The sequence below is a fragment of the Panthera leo genome, chromosome B1 (assembly GCF_018350215.1).
Source record: "Panthera leo isolate Ple1 chromosome B1, P.leo_Ple1_pat1.1, whole genome shotgun sequence".
Taxonomy (NCBI): domain Eukaryota; kingdom Metazoa; phylum Chordata; class Mammalia; order Carnivora; family Felidae; genus Panthera; species Panthera leo.
In genome coordinates this window covers 51,710,801-51,724,110 of record NC_056682.1, presented here as the reverse complement: position 1 = coordinate 51,724,110, position 13,310 = coordinate 51,710,801, and positions in this window count along the sequence as shown.

Here is a 13,310-nt window from a genome sequence, read left to right as displayed (position 1 = left end):
ATGTATAGTTTTATAGTGTTCAGTTATTAGTGAGCAAATTAGTGTCATGTCCTAATAAAGTGGATGACTAGACTCCTTGCGTAAAAAGTATACCTATCTATTAGGAAATATTGAATACACTAAAATGACATCCACAAAGCCTGTAAGGGACCAGTAAGGGGAAGTGGGTGGGTTGGGGAGAGCCAGAGAGAGAGACAGCATGTGAAAAAGGGTATGTGGGAACAAAGTTGCATTTGGGTTGCCAAAATGTGGATGGTTGCAGTGTGTGGGCTAATGCAGACATGCTCACTGAGCTCTTCTCTCAGCTGATTTGAAACTTCTCTACCTATTGGCCTTCAACACCTACCCCAGATGTCATCAACAATTTCTCCAGCCCTTACTCAAAAAGCTCCCAGAAGCAATCTCTCCTTTCTCTGAATTTTCATACTGCTTTCATCATGACTCATCAATGTCTATCCTGTGTTAGAACTTTTAGATGTATGATTTTTCCCCTTCAAGTCTGACTCCTCTGAAGGTGAAGTTAATCTTTGTGTCCCTACAGCATCCAGGACAATGCTTTGCACATAGCAGGTACAGAGGGACTCTTAAGTGAAGAAGCAAATGAACAAACTACAGCTAGAACAGGGCCCGTGCTCTGAAAGCCTGAAGTGTATCCCAGGATGAAGATGAAGAATCAGGGGTGCACTGCTGTGGCCACAGCTTCTACTTTCCTTCAGATTCTCAACACTACAACATATGGTAAATGTAAAGACCTGCTCACCCAACTTGACAGCTTAATTGTGAATTCTCCACTTCTCCCCTAGGCCTTCCTTATGACTGTCACCTTGCCACTCGGATCTCAAATGACCTCCTCCCAGGGCCCAATTTGCAAGCCTCCCTTCCTTGAGTGGTAGTTGTGGTATTAGATGAAAAAAGGACCTACCAAAATACCTGACAGAAAGCCCTTCCATGTGTTTTTCTCTCTTCCTCCAAGCACATGGGGAAAAAGCAATTCTTACAAAAAGCCGAGGACCCCACTCATGGGAACGCAACTGGTGTCCTCTCAGATGAGGAAGTAATGGCAGCCGCGGTCCTGCCAGTGCTCTGCAGAGCTATCACTGGGGCTCCAGAGCCACTTTTTATGTGCTGCAGTGATTCTTTCTCATGACTGACAAGCTCCAGGATGAAACAAAAGGTGTGGTCAGGTCATCCTGAAGACATGAGAGTCCCAGGAATGCTTAGGGCTCCTCACTGGAGGAGGTAACCTGTGAGCAGACCCTGGGGCAGGGTGGGGTGTGGTCACATTGACTCAGACTTCTGAGGTGACAGGTTTCAGGATCCTGCCCTTGTCTGGGTCTCCTAGGCAGCTCTGAGTGGAGCAAGTTGTTGCAATTTCGCTTGGAGGGTTTACAAAATCCTGCCGTGATGAGGCAAGGCACTATCAACCTGCAGTGAACAAATGTTAACAGGGTTGGAAGAGGGAGAATGGGTGTATTCTGGCCACATAGCCCAGTGGTTCTTCCAAATCAGAGGATCCTTCCAAATGCTTATCCCTGAGACAAGCAACCCTGCTCACCTCAATCCTGTAGGGGCTATATTATTACATTCCTCATTTTATAGATGATGAAATAGGCTCAGAGTCATGAAGTACCTTGACCAAGGTAACCAGTTCATAAAGTGGCAGATGGAATGGTTATCTCCCCTGGCTCCAACCCCTTTTTGCTGCTGGAAAGGTTTTGGATACTATGTTTGATTTTTGTTTTAATAATTGAATTAATTCAATGTGTGATTTAGTCCATTTGGGGATGGAAGGTGCCTTCGTAGCAATTACAGTGTAATTCACAGGTAAGAGGAGAGATACACAAAATGATGCAGGAGAGCATCATCAGAGGTGCTCATATAGTCATTCCACAAACCTTAAGTGGTTAAGGCTCAATGCTAAGGGCTAGGAATACAGATATGACAAAGACATGATCCCTGGCCTTACAAAGATTACCATTTAGTGAACTGTGTTTTGAAAGTTGGAAGAACTAAAGCCAAAGTTGGATATTTGCAATTTTATGTACCTAAATTCAGGAGAAAGTTGTCAACTTAAAAGATTTTGTAAGCCAAGAAATGCCTATTTGGTGTCCATGGGTAGCAAGACACCTTTGTATACAGGTGTGCATGTCACAAGTCAGAGTTAGAGCTAGTGCCAGTTTATGCTCTTCAGAGTCAAGAGTGGTGACCTTGAAATTTTTTTGCTAGACCCAGACTTTTATTTTGAGTTTTGCTTCATGGATCTTGGAGTTTTAGAACTGGAAGGAACTGTTGTAATTTCACCGGAAATGGGAATGCAAATTGGTGCAACCACTGTGGAAAACAGTCTAGAAGTTCCTCAAAAAATTAAAAATAGAACTACCTTACCATCTAGTAATCACACTAGTGGGTATTTACCCAAAGAATACAAGAACACTAATTCAAAGGGATACATTCAGCCTTATGTTCAGAGCAGCATTTTTTACAATAGCCAAACTATGGAAGAACCTAAGTGTCCATCAATAGATGACTGGATAAAGAAGATGTGATGTATATACACAATGAAATGCTATTCAGACATAAAAAAGTGAAATCTTGCAATTTGCAACAACATGGATAATGCTAAGTGAAATAAGTCAGAGAAAGACAAATACCATATGATTTCACACATGTATGGAATTTAAGAAACAAAAAAATGAGCAAAAGAAAACAAAAAGAGAGACAAACCAAGAAAGAGATTCATAGATTCTTAACTATAGAGAAGAAACTAATGGTTGCCAGAGAGGAGGTGTGAAGGGAGATGGGTAAAATAGGTGATAGGGATTAAGAAGGAGGGCACTTATCATGATGAACACGGAGTAATGTATAGAATTGTTGAATCACTATATTGTACACTTGAAACTAATATAACAGTGTATGTTGCCTGTACTGGAATTAAAATTAAAAGCTTAATTTAAAAAAAGGAAAAGAAATTTCACCAGAAAAATGCAAGTCAGAGCAGCAATTTGGTGCAGAACCATTCTGGGTAGAAGGAGAAGGATTAGATGAGTTCCTGTGTCCTCTTCCAGTTTCTGGGCTAGGTCCTTCTCCTGACAGGCTCCTGAGAGGTGCTCAGGCTGCAAAGATCACTATGCCAACTCTGTTGGTCATGTGTGACACTCTGAAAACCTTGAGCTTAGGGGCTCCAGTCCCTTCTTTACTCATTCTTAGTATTTTACCAGGATGGTAGAAAGGTTTATAATAACCAGGGAGGGTGGTTGACATGTGTGTCTCATTATCAGTTATTAATGGCATCCTTTATTAAGCTGGAAGATTTATAATTATTTTCTCTTTATTCTCAAAACAACTCATAGGTAATAATGATTACCCAGATTCTGAGTGTGGAAAAAAAATGATATTCTGCTTGATGGGCATTTTTCTCAAGGTCACACAGCTAATAAATAGACCATTACTGGAGCCCACATCTGCCTGACTCCAAAGCCCCCACTGTTTTCCTTTAGGCTACATAGCCTCTTAGCTATCCCTGAGGATCATTATGTGAACATGTTTGGAAAGAAACACAATATATTAATCACTCAAAATTTAGCCCACAGTTCCCTGCTCTCCTGATCACTCTTGGTCTTGGTTACATATCCCTTTTCTGTGTTCCTTTTGGCACTGAGTGTGTGCTTTTTTCTATACTTACCATGAGAGAAGCTTTTTCTCACTGCATCCCTAACACCTAACACAGTGCCCATTCCCTAATACATGTTTAAGAAATATTTTTGAATAAATTATAGATAACACGTGAGCAAATGAAATGATTTCCTCTTATTCCCATATTTCTCTGTATTTGGGGGCAGGGGGCACTTGTAGCCCAAAGAAATCCATGTCTTGTGCTCTGCGTTGGATTTTTAAAGTCAGACTGATTGAAGTGTAATTTACAAACAATAAGTTCACCATTTTTAAGTGTGCAATTTGATGAGTTTTGAGAAGTGGATATAGTTGTATAATCACCACAACTATTGTCTTATAGAGCATTTCTATCAGCCAGTAAGTTTCCATGTGCGCCTTTACAATCAGTCACCTGCCCCTGTGCCCTGGCCCTCTGGCAACTACTGATCTACTTTCTTTCATTATATCTTTACTGTTTCTAGAGTTTCATAAAAGTGGAATCATTTCAACTTAGCATAATGTGTTTGGCATTCAACAAGGTTATTGTATTTGTCTGTAGTTTGTTCGTTTTTATTGCTAAGTAAATTACACTTGGGGATAGACCAGTTTATCCATTCATCAGATGACCATATGGGCTTTTTGCAGTTGTATACTCTCATGCTTAAAGCTTCTATGAACATTCAAATACACGTTCTTATTTAGATATATGCTCTCATTTCTTATGGAGAAACACCTAGGAGTGGAATGGCCAGGTTATATGATAAATGTTTGCTTAACTTAGAAACTGCCAGTTTTACAAAGGCTACAACTTTACATTGTCAAAAGCAGTTTATGAAAGCTCTGTGTGCTCCACATCCTCACCAACAGTTGGTATTCTCAGTATTTTTAATTCTAACCATTCTAATGATGTATAATAGTATCTCGTTGTGGTTTTAATTTGTATTTCCCCCTAATAACTAATAATGTTGAGCATCTTTTCATGTGCCTATTGGACATTCTTATATCTTCCCTTGTAAGTGTCCAAATCTTTTCCCCATCCTTTTATTGTATTTTTCTCTTTATATTGAGTTGTGAGATAATTGTCTACATAAAACTATCCCCAAGAAGTCTATCCCCAAATCTTTGAACTGTAAAGAGTTTAACAAGCTCACAGGATACAAGGGCAACACACCATTACATTTTATCTTTTAATGAACTGTTGGAAATAGAAATTAAAAACAATATCATGTACCATCAGTCAGAAAAATCAAGTACTGGGGACCTCAGCAAGGTGACAGACTAGGAAGCTCCAGGCCCCAGCTCTTCAACAAAACCATTAAATAAACAACTATAAGCTAACTAAGATAACTTTGTAGAAGCTCTGGAAATCAGCCAAATATCTACAGAAACCAAATTAACACCCAATCCAGAAAAAACTATACTCAAAATGCTAGGAGATTGCATGATGTTTTTACTTGCCTTCATCCCACCCCACCCCAACAATGAAATCAAGAGGAAGTGACCCAATCTTTAGTTCTGTCTCCTGGGCGAGAAAGAGTAGAAGGGAAATTGTAACATTCTAGCCTATCTGTGGACTGACCAAGGAACTCGTATCTGTCTTGCCTGACTCAGAGCTCAGACAGGAAATAGCAGCAAGGCTTGGATCTTAGGCTGGAAGCCATGGAAGGAAGTGGTAGGTGCCATGGCATGTGAAACTTAGGGGGACTGCAGATATACAGATGCCTGGAAGGAAAGAGATTGTGGGCAGAAGAATATAACAGAACATCTAAAGCCCTGAGAAGAAGTTGGCCTGAGACTCTTAGGGAAATTAAGACAGTTAAAAGCAGCAAAGGAGAGGCACCTGGGTGGCTCAGTTGGTTAAGCATCTGACTTCTGCTCAGGTCGTGATCTCACAGCACATGAGTTTGAGCCCCACGTCAGGCTCTGTGCTGACAGCTCTGAGACTGGATCCTGCTTTGGATTCTATGTCTCCCTCTTTCTCTGCCCCTCCCCCAGTCACGCACTGTCTGTCTGTCTGTCTGTCTCTCACAAATATAAACATTAAAGTTTATTTTAAAAGCAGAAGAAAATGGGGTGGGGAGGGGAGGATGGACACAGGAGAGCATATGCATATAAGCCCAGAAAGATACATGCCCAGAAAAGACCTAAAAAACTCTTAAATCTTCACTCTGTGCTGATCTTCAGGCTCAGGGACCTGCTAGTTAGTAAAGGTCTCCCATGCCAATCTGCAAAGACTGGTAGGACAACAATTTTGTCAAATTCCCAGTTTTCAACAAAAGCTCACAAGATATAAAAATAAACATGGAAATGTGCCCCTTTTGAAGGAACAAAATACATCTCCAGAAATAGTCTCTGAAGAACACACACAGTGGACTTACTAGACAAAGACTTTAAAACAATTGTCTTAAACATGCTAAGAGCTAAAGGAAAACACAAAGAACTAAAGAAAATCAGGAAAAGTATATGTGAACAAAATGACAATATAAATAAAGAGTTAGAAATTATAAAAATGAACCAAAGAAAATTCTATGCTGAAAAATACAATACCTAAAATTTCATTAGAGGGTTTCAACAGCAGATTCAAATATGTAAAAGAAAATGTCAGTAAACTTTAAGAGTGGACATTTTAAATTATCAGGTCTAAGGGACAAAGAGAAAAAAGAAGAAAAGTGAATAGAGCCCAAGAGACTTGTGAGACATTAACAAGCATACCAAATAAGCATTGTGAGGTTCCCAGAAGGAGAAGAGAAAAAGGAACAGAGAGAATATTTGAAGAAATAATGGCTGAAAACTTACCAAATTTGAGGAAATATATGGATATAAGTCCAAGAAGCTTAACAAACACCAAGAAGGATAGACCCAATGAGACATATTATAATCAAACTGTTGAAAGCCAAAGATAAAGAGGGAATCTTGAAAGCAGCAAGAGAAAAGTGACTTGTTCATACAAGAGATCTCCAATAAGACTGTCAGTAGATTTCTTAGCAGAAACCTTGCAGGAGAAGGCAATGGGATGATATATTTAAAATGATGAAATGGGGGCAGGGGAGACCTGTCAATCAAAAATTCTATACCCATCAAAACTGTCCTTCAAAAATGAGGAAGAAATTAAGATATTCCCAAACAAAAACTGAGGGAGTTCAGTGCCATCTGTCCTTTGAGAAATTCTAAAGGGAGTTCTTCTAGTTGAAATATAAAGACACTAGAGAGTAACTTGAAGCCATATAAAATATAAGGTTCTAATAAAGATAAACAGACAAATATAAAAAATAGTGTTGTAATTTTGGTTTGTAACTTAATTTTTATTTTCTACAGTATTTAAAAGTGAAATAAATATAAATTTATGTTAATGGTTATACAATATATAAGGATGTAAGTTGTGACATCGATAACAGAGTTGGGAGGAGCAGAGCTGTAAAGCGAAAGAGTTTTTTGTATATGATTGGAATTAAGTTGCTATCAATTCAAGGTAAATTGTAATGACTTCAGGATGTATATCTAATCTCCAGGGTAACAACAGAGAAACTATCTAAAGAACAAACAAAAATGAAATGAGAGGAGAATCAAAATGCATCAAAATGATTACAAAAAGTCAACTGAACACAAGGGAAAGCAGTAATGGAGGAAATGAGGGATAAAAAAAAACTGTAAGCATACAGAACATTTTTTTAAATGTCAAAAGTAAGTGTTTCCACATCAGTAATTATTTTACATGTAAACTGGCTAAACTCCTCAATCAAAAGACATAGAATGGCAGAGTGGATACACACCAAAAAAATCAGGATCCAACTATATATACACTGTCTATAAGAGATGTACTTTAGACCTAAGGATCATAGGTTGAAAGTGAAAGGATGTAAAAAGATATATTATGAAAATAGTAACCAAAAGAGAGCAGGGGAGTTATACTAATATTAGACAAAGTAGACTTTAAATCAAAAATTTACAAGAGACAAGGATATATAATATTAAAGGGTCAATTCACCAAGAAGATACAGCAATTATAAACATATATGCACCAAACATCAGAACTCTAAACTATATGAAGCAAATATTTACAGGATTGAAAGGAGAAATAGACATCTGTACAATAATGAGAGACTTCAATGTCCCAATTTTGATAATGGAGAGAACAGCCAGACAGAAGATCAATAAAGACACAGGGGACTAGAATAACACTATAGACCAATTGGACCTAACAGATATATACATATCACCCTACCCAACAATAGCAGAAGACACATTTTTCTCAAGTACATAAGAAACATTCTCTCAGAAAGACTATATATTAAGCCACAAAACAAATCTTAATACATTTAAGGGAATTGAAATCATGCGACATTTCTTTGCCAATCACAATTGAATGAAACTAGAAATCAACAGCAGAAGAAAAAACAGTAAATTCACAAATATGTGGAAGCTAAACAACACATTCTTTTTTTTAAACATTTATTTATCTTTGAGAGATAGAGAAAGACAGAGCACAAGCGGGGGAGGAGCAGAGAGAGAACGAGACACAGAATCCAAAGCAGGCTCCAGGCTCCGAGCTGTCAGTACAGAGCCAGATGCAGGGCTCAAACTCACAAACCGTGAGATCATGACCTGAGTCAAGGTCAGACGCTTAACTGACTGATCCAATCAGGCGCCCCACTAAAAAACACATTCTTAAGCAACCAATGAGTCAAAGAAGAACTTATAAAAGGAATTAGAATATATTTTGAGACAAACAAAAGTTAAAACACAGCATACCAAAACTTATCAGATGCAGTGAAAGAAAGCACTAAGAGGGAAAATTATAGCTGTAAGTGCTTACATTATAAAAGAAAAAAGGTCTCAAATCAACAATCTAATTCTACACCTTAAGGAACTAGAAAAAAAATACTAAATCCAAATCTGGTAGAAGGAAGGAAATAGTAAAGATTGGAACAGAGAAAAGTAAAATAGAGAATAGAAAAACAATAGAGAACACCAGCAAAACCAAGAGTTGGTTCTCATTAAAGGCGAACAAAATTGGCATGCCTTGAACTAGACTGACTAATAAAAAGAGAGCATGCATACACAAGAGGAGTCAAATAACTAAAGTCAGAAATAAAAGAAATAAAATATTTATTTTATCTCTTTTTCTCTTTTATTTATTTTACAGAAATAAAAGGGATTATATATAAATAAATCTCTTATGAGAGTATTATGAAAAATTGTATGCCAACAAATTGGATAACCTAGATGAAATGGACAAATTCCTAGGAACACACAAACTACCAAGACTGAAACATGAAGAAATAGAAAATCCAAACAGATCTATAAAGGAGATTGAGTTAGTAACCAAAATCTCCCAAGAAAATCCCAGAACTAGATGGTTTCACAGGCAAATTCTACCAAACATTGAAAGAATTAATACCAATTTTTCTCAAACTCTTCTAAACATTGAAGAGGGGGAACTTCTGAAATTGTTCTATGAGGTCAGCATTATTCTGATACCAAAGCCAGACAAAGACACAAGGAAAACTACAGCCCAATACCCCTTGTGAATATAGATGCAAAAATCCTTAACAAAATACTAGCAAAATGAATTCAACAGCATATTGAAAGGATTATACACCATAACCAAGTGGGAATTATTCCTGAAATGCAAGGATGATTCAATATATAAAATCAATAAATGTAACACACATATTAACAGAATGAGGGGGAAGAAAACCCATGTCATCATTTCAACTGATACAGAAAAGAAATTATAAAATTCAACACTCTTTCATGGTAAAAACACTCAACTAATGAGGCATAGACAGGAACTACCTCAATATACTGAAGGCCATGTATGAAAAATCCACAACCAACATCATGGTCAATGGAGAAACATCAGGAACAGTTCAATGATGTCCACTTTCACCATTTCTGTTCAGCATAGGACTGGACATCATAGCCAGAGCAATTAGCCATAAATAAAAATAAAAATAAAAAGGTATCCAAAATTCAAAGGAATAAATAAAACTTTCTCTGTTCATAGGTGACATGATCTTACATGTAGAAAACCATAAAGATTACACACGTATTTTTAAAGATGGTTAGAACTAATAAACAAATTCATCAAAGTTGCAGGGTGCAAAATCAACACACAAAAATTAGTTTGTTTCTATACACTAACAATGAACAATCCAAAGAGGAAATTGAAGAGAATTTTTCATATAATTTCCCTCAAAAATAATAAAATACTTAGGAGTAAACTTAACCCAGGAGGCTGGGTTAAGTACCCTGAAAACTATAAAATATTGCTGAAAGAAATTAAAGAAGACAAATAAATGGAAAGGAATTCCATGTTTATGGATTGGAAAATTTAATATTTTTAAGATGTTAATACTACCCAAACAATCTACAGATTCAGTGAAATCCTGATTAAATCCTAGTGACAGGTTTTTGCAAAAATAGAAAATTCCATCCTAAAATTCATATGGAAATTCAAGAGACTCAAATAGTCCAAAATATCTTGAAAAAAAAACCCCACAAAATTGGAAGTCTCACACTTCCTGCTTTCAAAACTTGCTACAAAGTTATGGTAACCAAAAATACTGTGGTACTGGCATAAAGACACATCTATAAACCAATGGAATAAATAGAGAGCCCAGAAATAACCCCTCACATGTATGGCCAAATGATATTTGACAAGGATGCCGAGACCATTAAATGGGGAAAGGACAGTCTCCTCAACAAATGATGTTGAAAAACTGGATATCCACAAGCAAAAAGTAAAGTTGGACCCTTGTCTTTCACCATATACAAAAATATACAAAGTGGATCAAAGACGTACGTGTAGAGCTAAAACTCTAAGACTCTTTGAAAGAAAACATACAGGATAAATTCATGACACCAGATTTGGCAATGATATCTTGGGTATGGCACCACAAGTATAGGCAAGAAAAGAGAAAATAGATAAGTTGGACTTCATCAAAATTTTTTTAAATGTGTATGAAAGAACATTATGAAAATGGAACTCATGAAATGAGAGGAAATATTTGCAAATAATATATTTGCTAAGGAATTGATATCCAGAATATATAAAGAGATTCTACAACTCAACAACAAAACACAACTCTATTTAAAAATGCCCAAAGATGGGCACCTGGGTGGCTCAGTAGGTTGAGCATCCAACTTCAGCTCAAGTCATGATCTCATGGTTTGTGAGTTTGAGCCCCACATCGGGCTCACTGCTGTCAGCACAGAGCCCACTTCAGATCCTCTGTCCTCCTCTCTCTCTGCCCCTGCCCTGATTGTGCTGCCTCTCTAAAAAATAAATAAAACATTTTTTAAATGCCCAAAGGACTTGAATATATATTTCTTCAAAGAAGATATGCAAATACCCAAGAAGCACATGAGAAAATGCTCAGCATTTTCATTAGGAAATGCAAGTTAAAACTACAAGAAACTGTTTCACACCCACTAAGATGGCTTTTATAAAAAAAAAGGAAAAAAAAACAAAGTAGCAAGTGTAGTGAGGATGTGGAAAACTTGGACCATTTCCAAGTGGACCAACTTCCACTCTCTTCCTGCTTGGATGATTTCTAAAGAGAAGTCCAATGTGATTCTTATCCTTGCTCCTCTATAGGTAAGGTAAGTTCTCCTCTGGCTTCTGTCAGGATTTTTTCTTTGTCTTTGATTTTCTGCAGGTTGAATCTGATATGCCTAGGTATAGATTTGTTGGCATTTATCCTTCCTGGTGTTCTGAGTTTCCTGAATATGTGGTTTGGGAAATTCTTGGTCATTATTGCTTCAAATATTTTTTCTGCTCTTTTTTCTCTGTCTTCTTATTCTGCTACATGAGGATATGTGTAATTCCCTTAAACATGCGCTACTCATTTAGTTGTCCCACAGTTCTTGAATATTCTGTACCATTTTTATTTTCTCCTTGCTTTTCAGTTTGGGGAGTTTCTATTGACATATCCTCAAACTCACTGATTCTTTGGTCAGTTGTATTCAGGCTACTAATTAACTCATCAAAAGCATTCTTCAATTCTGTTATGGTGCTTTTGATTCTGAACATTTCTTTTTTATTCTTTTTTAGAATTCTGATCTCTTTGTTTATATTACCTATCTGTTCTTTCATGTTGTTCTTTCCTTAGCATATTAATCATAGTTATTTTAAATTCCTAGTCTGATAATTCCAACATCCCTGTCATATCTGAATTTCGTTCCCATGCTCACTCTCCCTGTTCAAACAGTATTCTTTCCTTTTTAGTATGCCTTGTATTTTTTTTTTTTTTCTTGAAAGCCAGATATGACATACTGAGTAAAAGGAACCTGGTACTGGTTCCTGTGGAGGTTTCTTCTCTTGGGTTTCTGCTCTGGTAAGTTGTGATTCTTTGTATCCACTTATCTGGCTCTCCAATCTTGGGGACAGCAGTTAGCCTTATGTTTGGAAAAACCTGTCTTCTTCCTTTTGTATAGGGGGAAAAATAATTCTTCCCTACTGTATGTTTCTTCCCTGTAAGTCTCCTTTACTACTCACACAAAGAACTTCACTTCTGGTCACCAAATGTGTGGAAATTATTCACCACATCAAGCAATTCTCTGAAACACCTGTTGACTGTCCTATGATTTAACTAAATTCTGACATTGTCTATCCAGAGATAATATCAGATCCCACAGGTTAAGGGCCCAGTCCCACAAGACTGACCCCATTCCTAAGTGCACACATTTCAAACACCAGTTGCAATCCCAGCTTATCACTTTTGCTTCTGAACAACAGATTATATACATCAGAGGTTCCAATGACCCTCTACTTGGTTTCAACCAATTTGCTTGAGTGACTCATAGATTTCAGGAAAACTCTTAAATTTACCAGTTTATTAAAGGATATGATAAAACATACAGATGAACAGCCAGATGAAGAGGTAGATAAGGTAAGGTCTGGGAGGATCCTGAGCACAGGAGCTTCTATCCCTAGGGAGTTGGGAATGTGTCACTCTCCTGGTATGAATGTGTTCACCTACCTGGAAGCTTTCTGGACATCATACTTTTGGGATTTCATGAAGGCTTTCTCATGTGGCCATGATTAATTATTAACTCCATTTCCAGCCCTTCTACCCTTTTTGGGGAAGTAGGGAGTGGGGCTTGAAAATTCCAAGCTTGGTCTTTCTGTTGACCAACCCCCATCCAAGAAGCATCCAGATGCCCACCCAGAATTCCCTCAAGAGAACAAAATATTCTCCTAGTGTTCTTATTAATAAATTGCAAGTGTTTTAGGAGCTCTGTCCTAGGAACCAGAGGCATAGACCAATGTATTTTTTTTATTATCTCATATTCATGACCCTTCATGATCTCAATTCTCTAATGGATCTAAAAAGAGTTGTTGATTTTCAGTTTATCTTTTTTCTTGTTAGAATAGGATTCATGATTTCCAGGATCCTTACATGCCAGATTGGAAATTAGAATTCCCATGCTTTTACTTTTAATCTATCTGTGTATTTGTGTCTAAAGTGAATTTCTTATAGGCACCATATAGTTGAGTCTTGCTTCTTTTCCCAATCTGACAATCTCTTCCTTTTAAATTGAGTGTTTAGGTCATAAATCTTTGATGCAATCATCAATATAGGTGGGGTTTTTTTTTTTAACGTTTATTTATTTTTGAGACAGAGAGAGACAGAGCATGAACGGGGGAGGGTCAG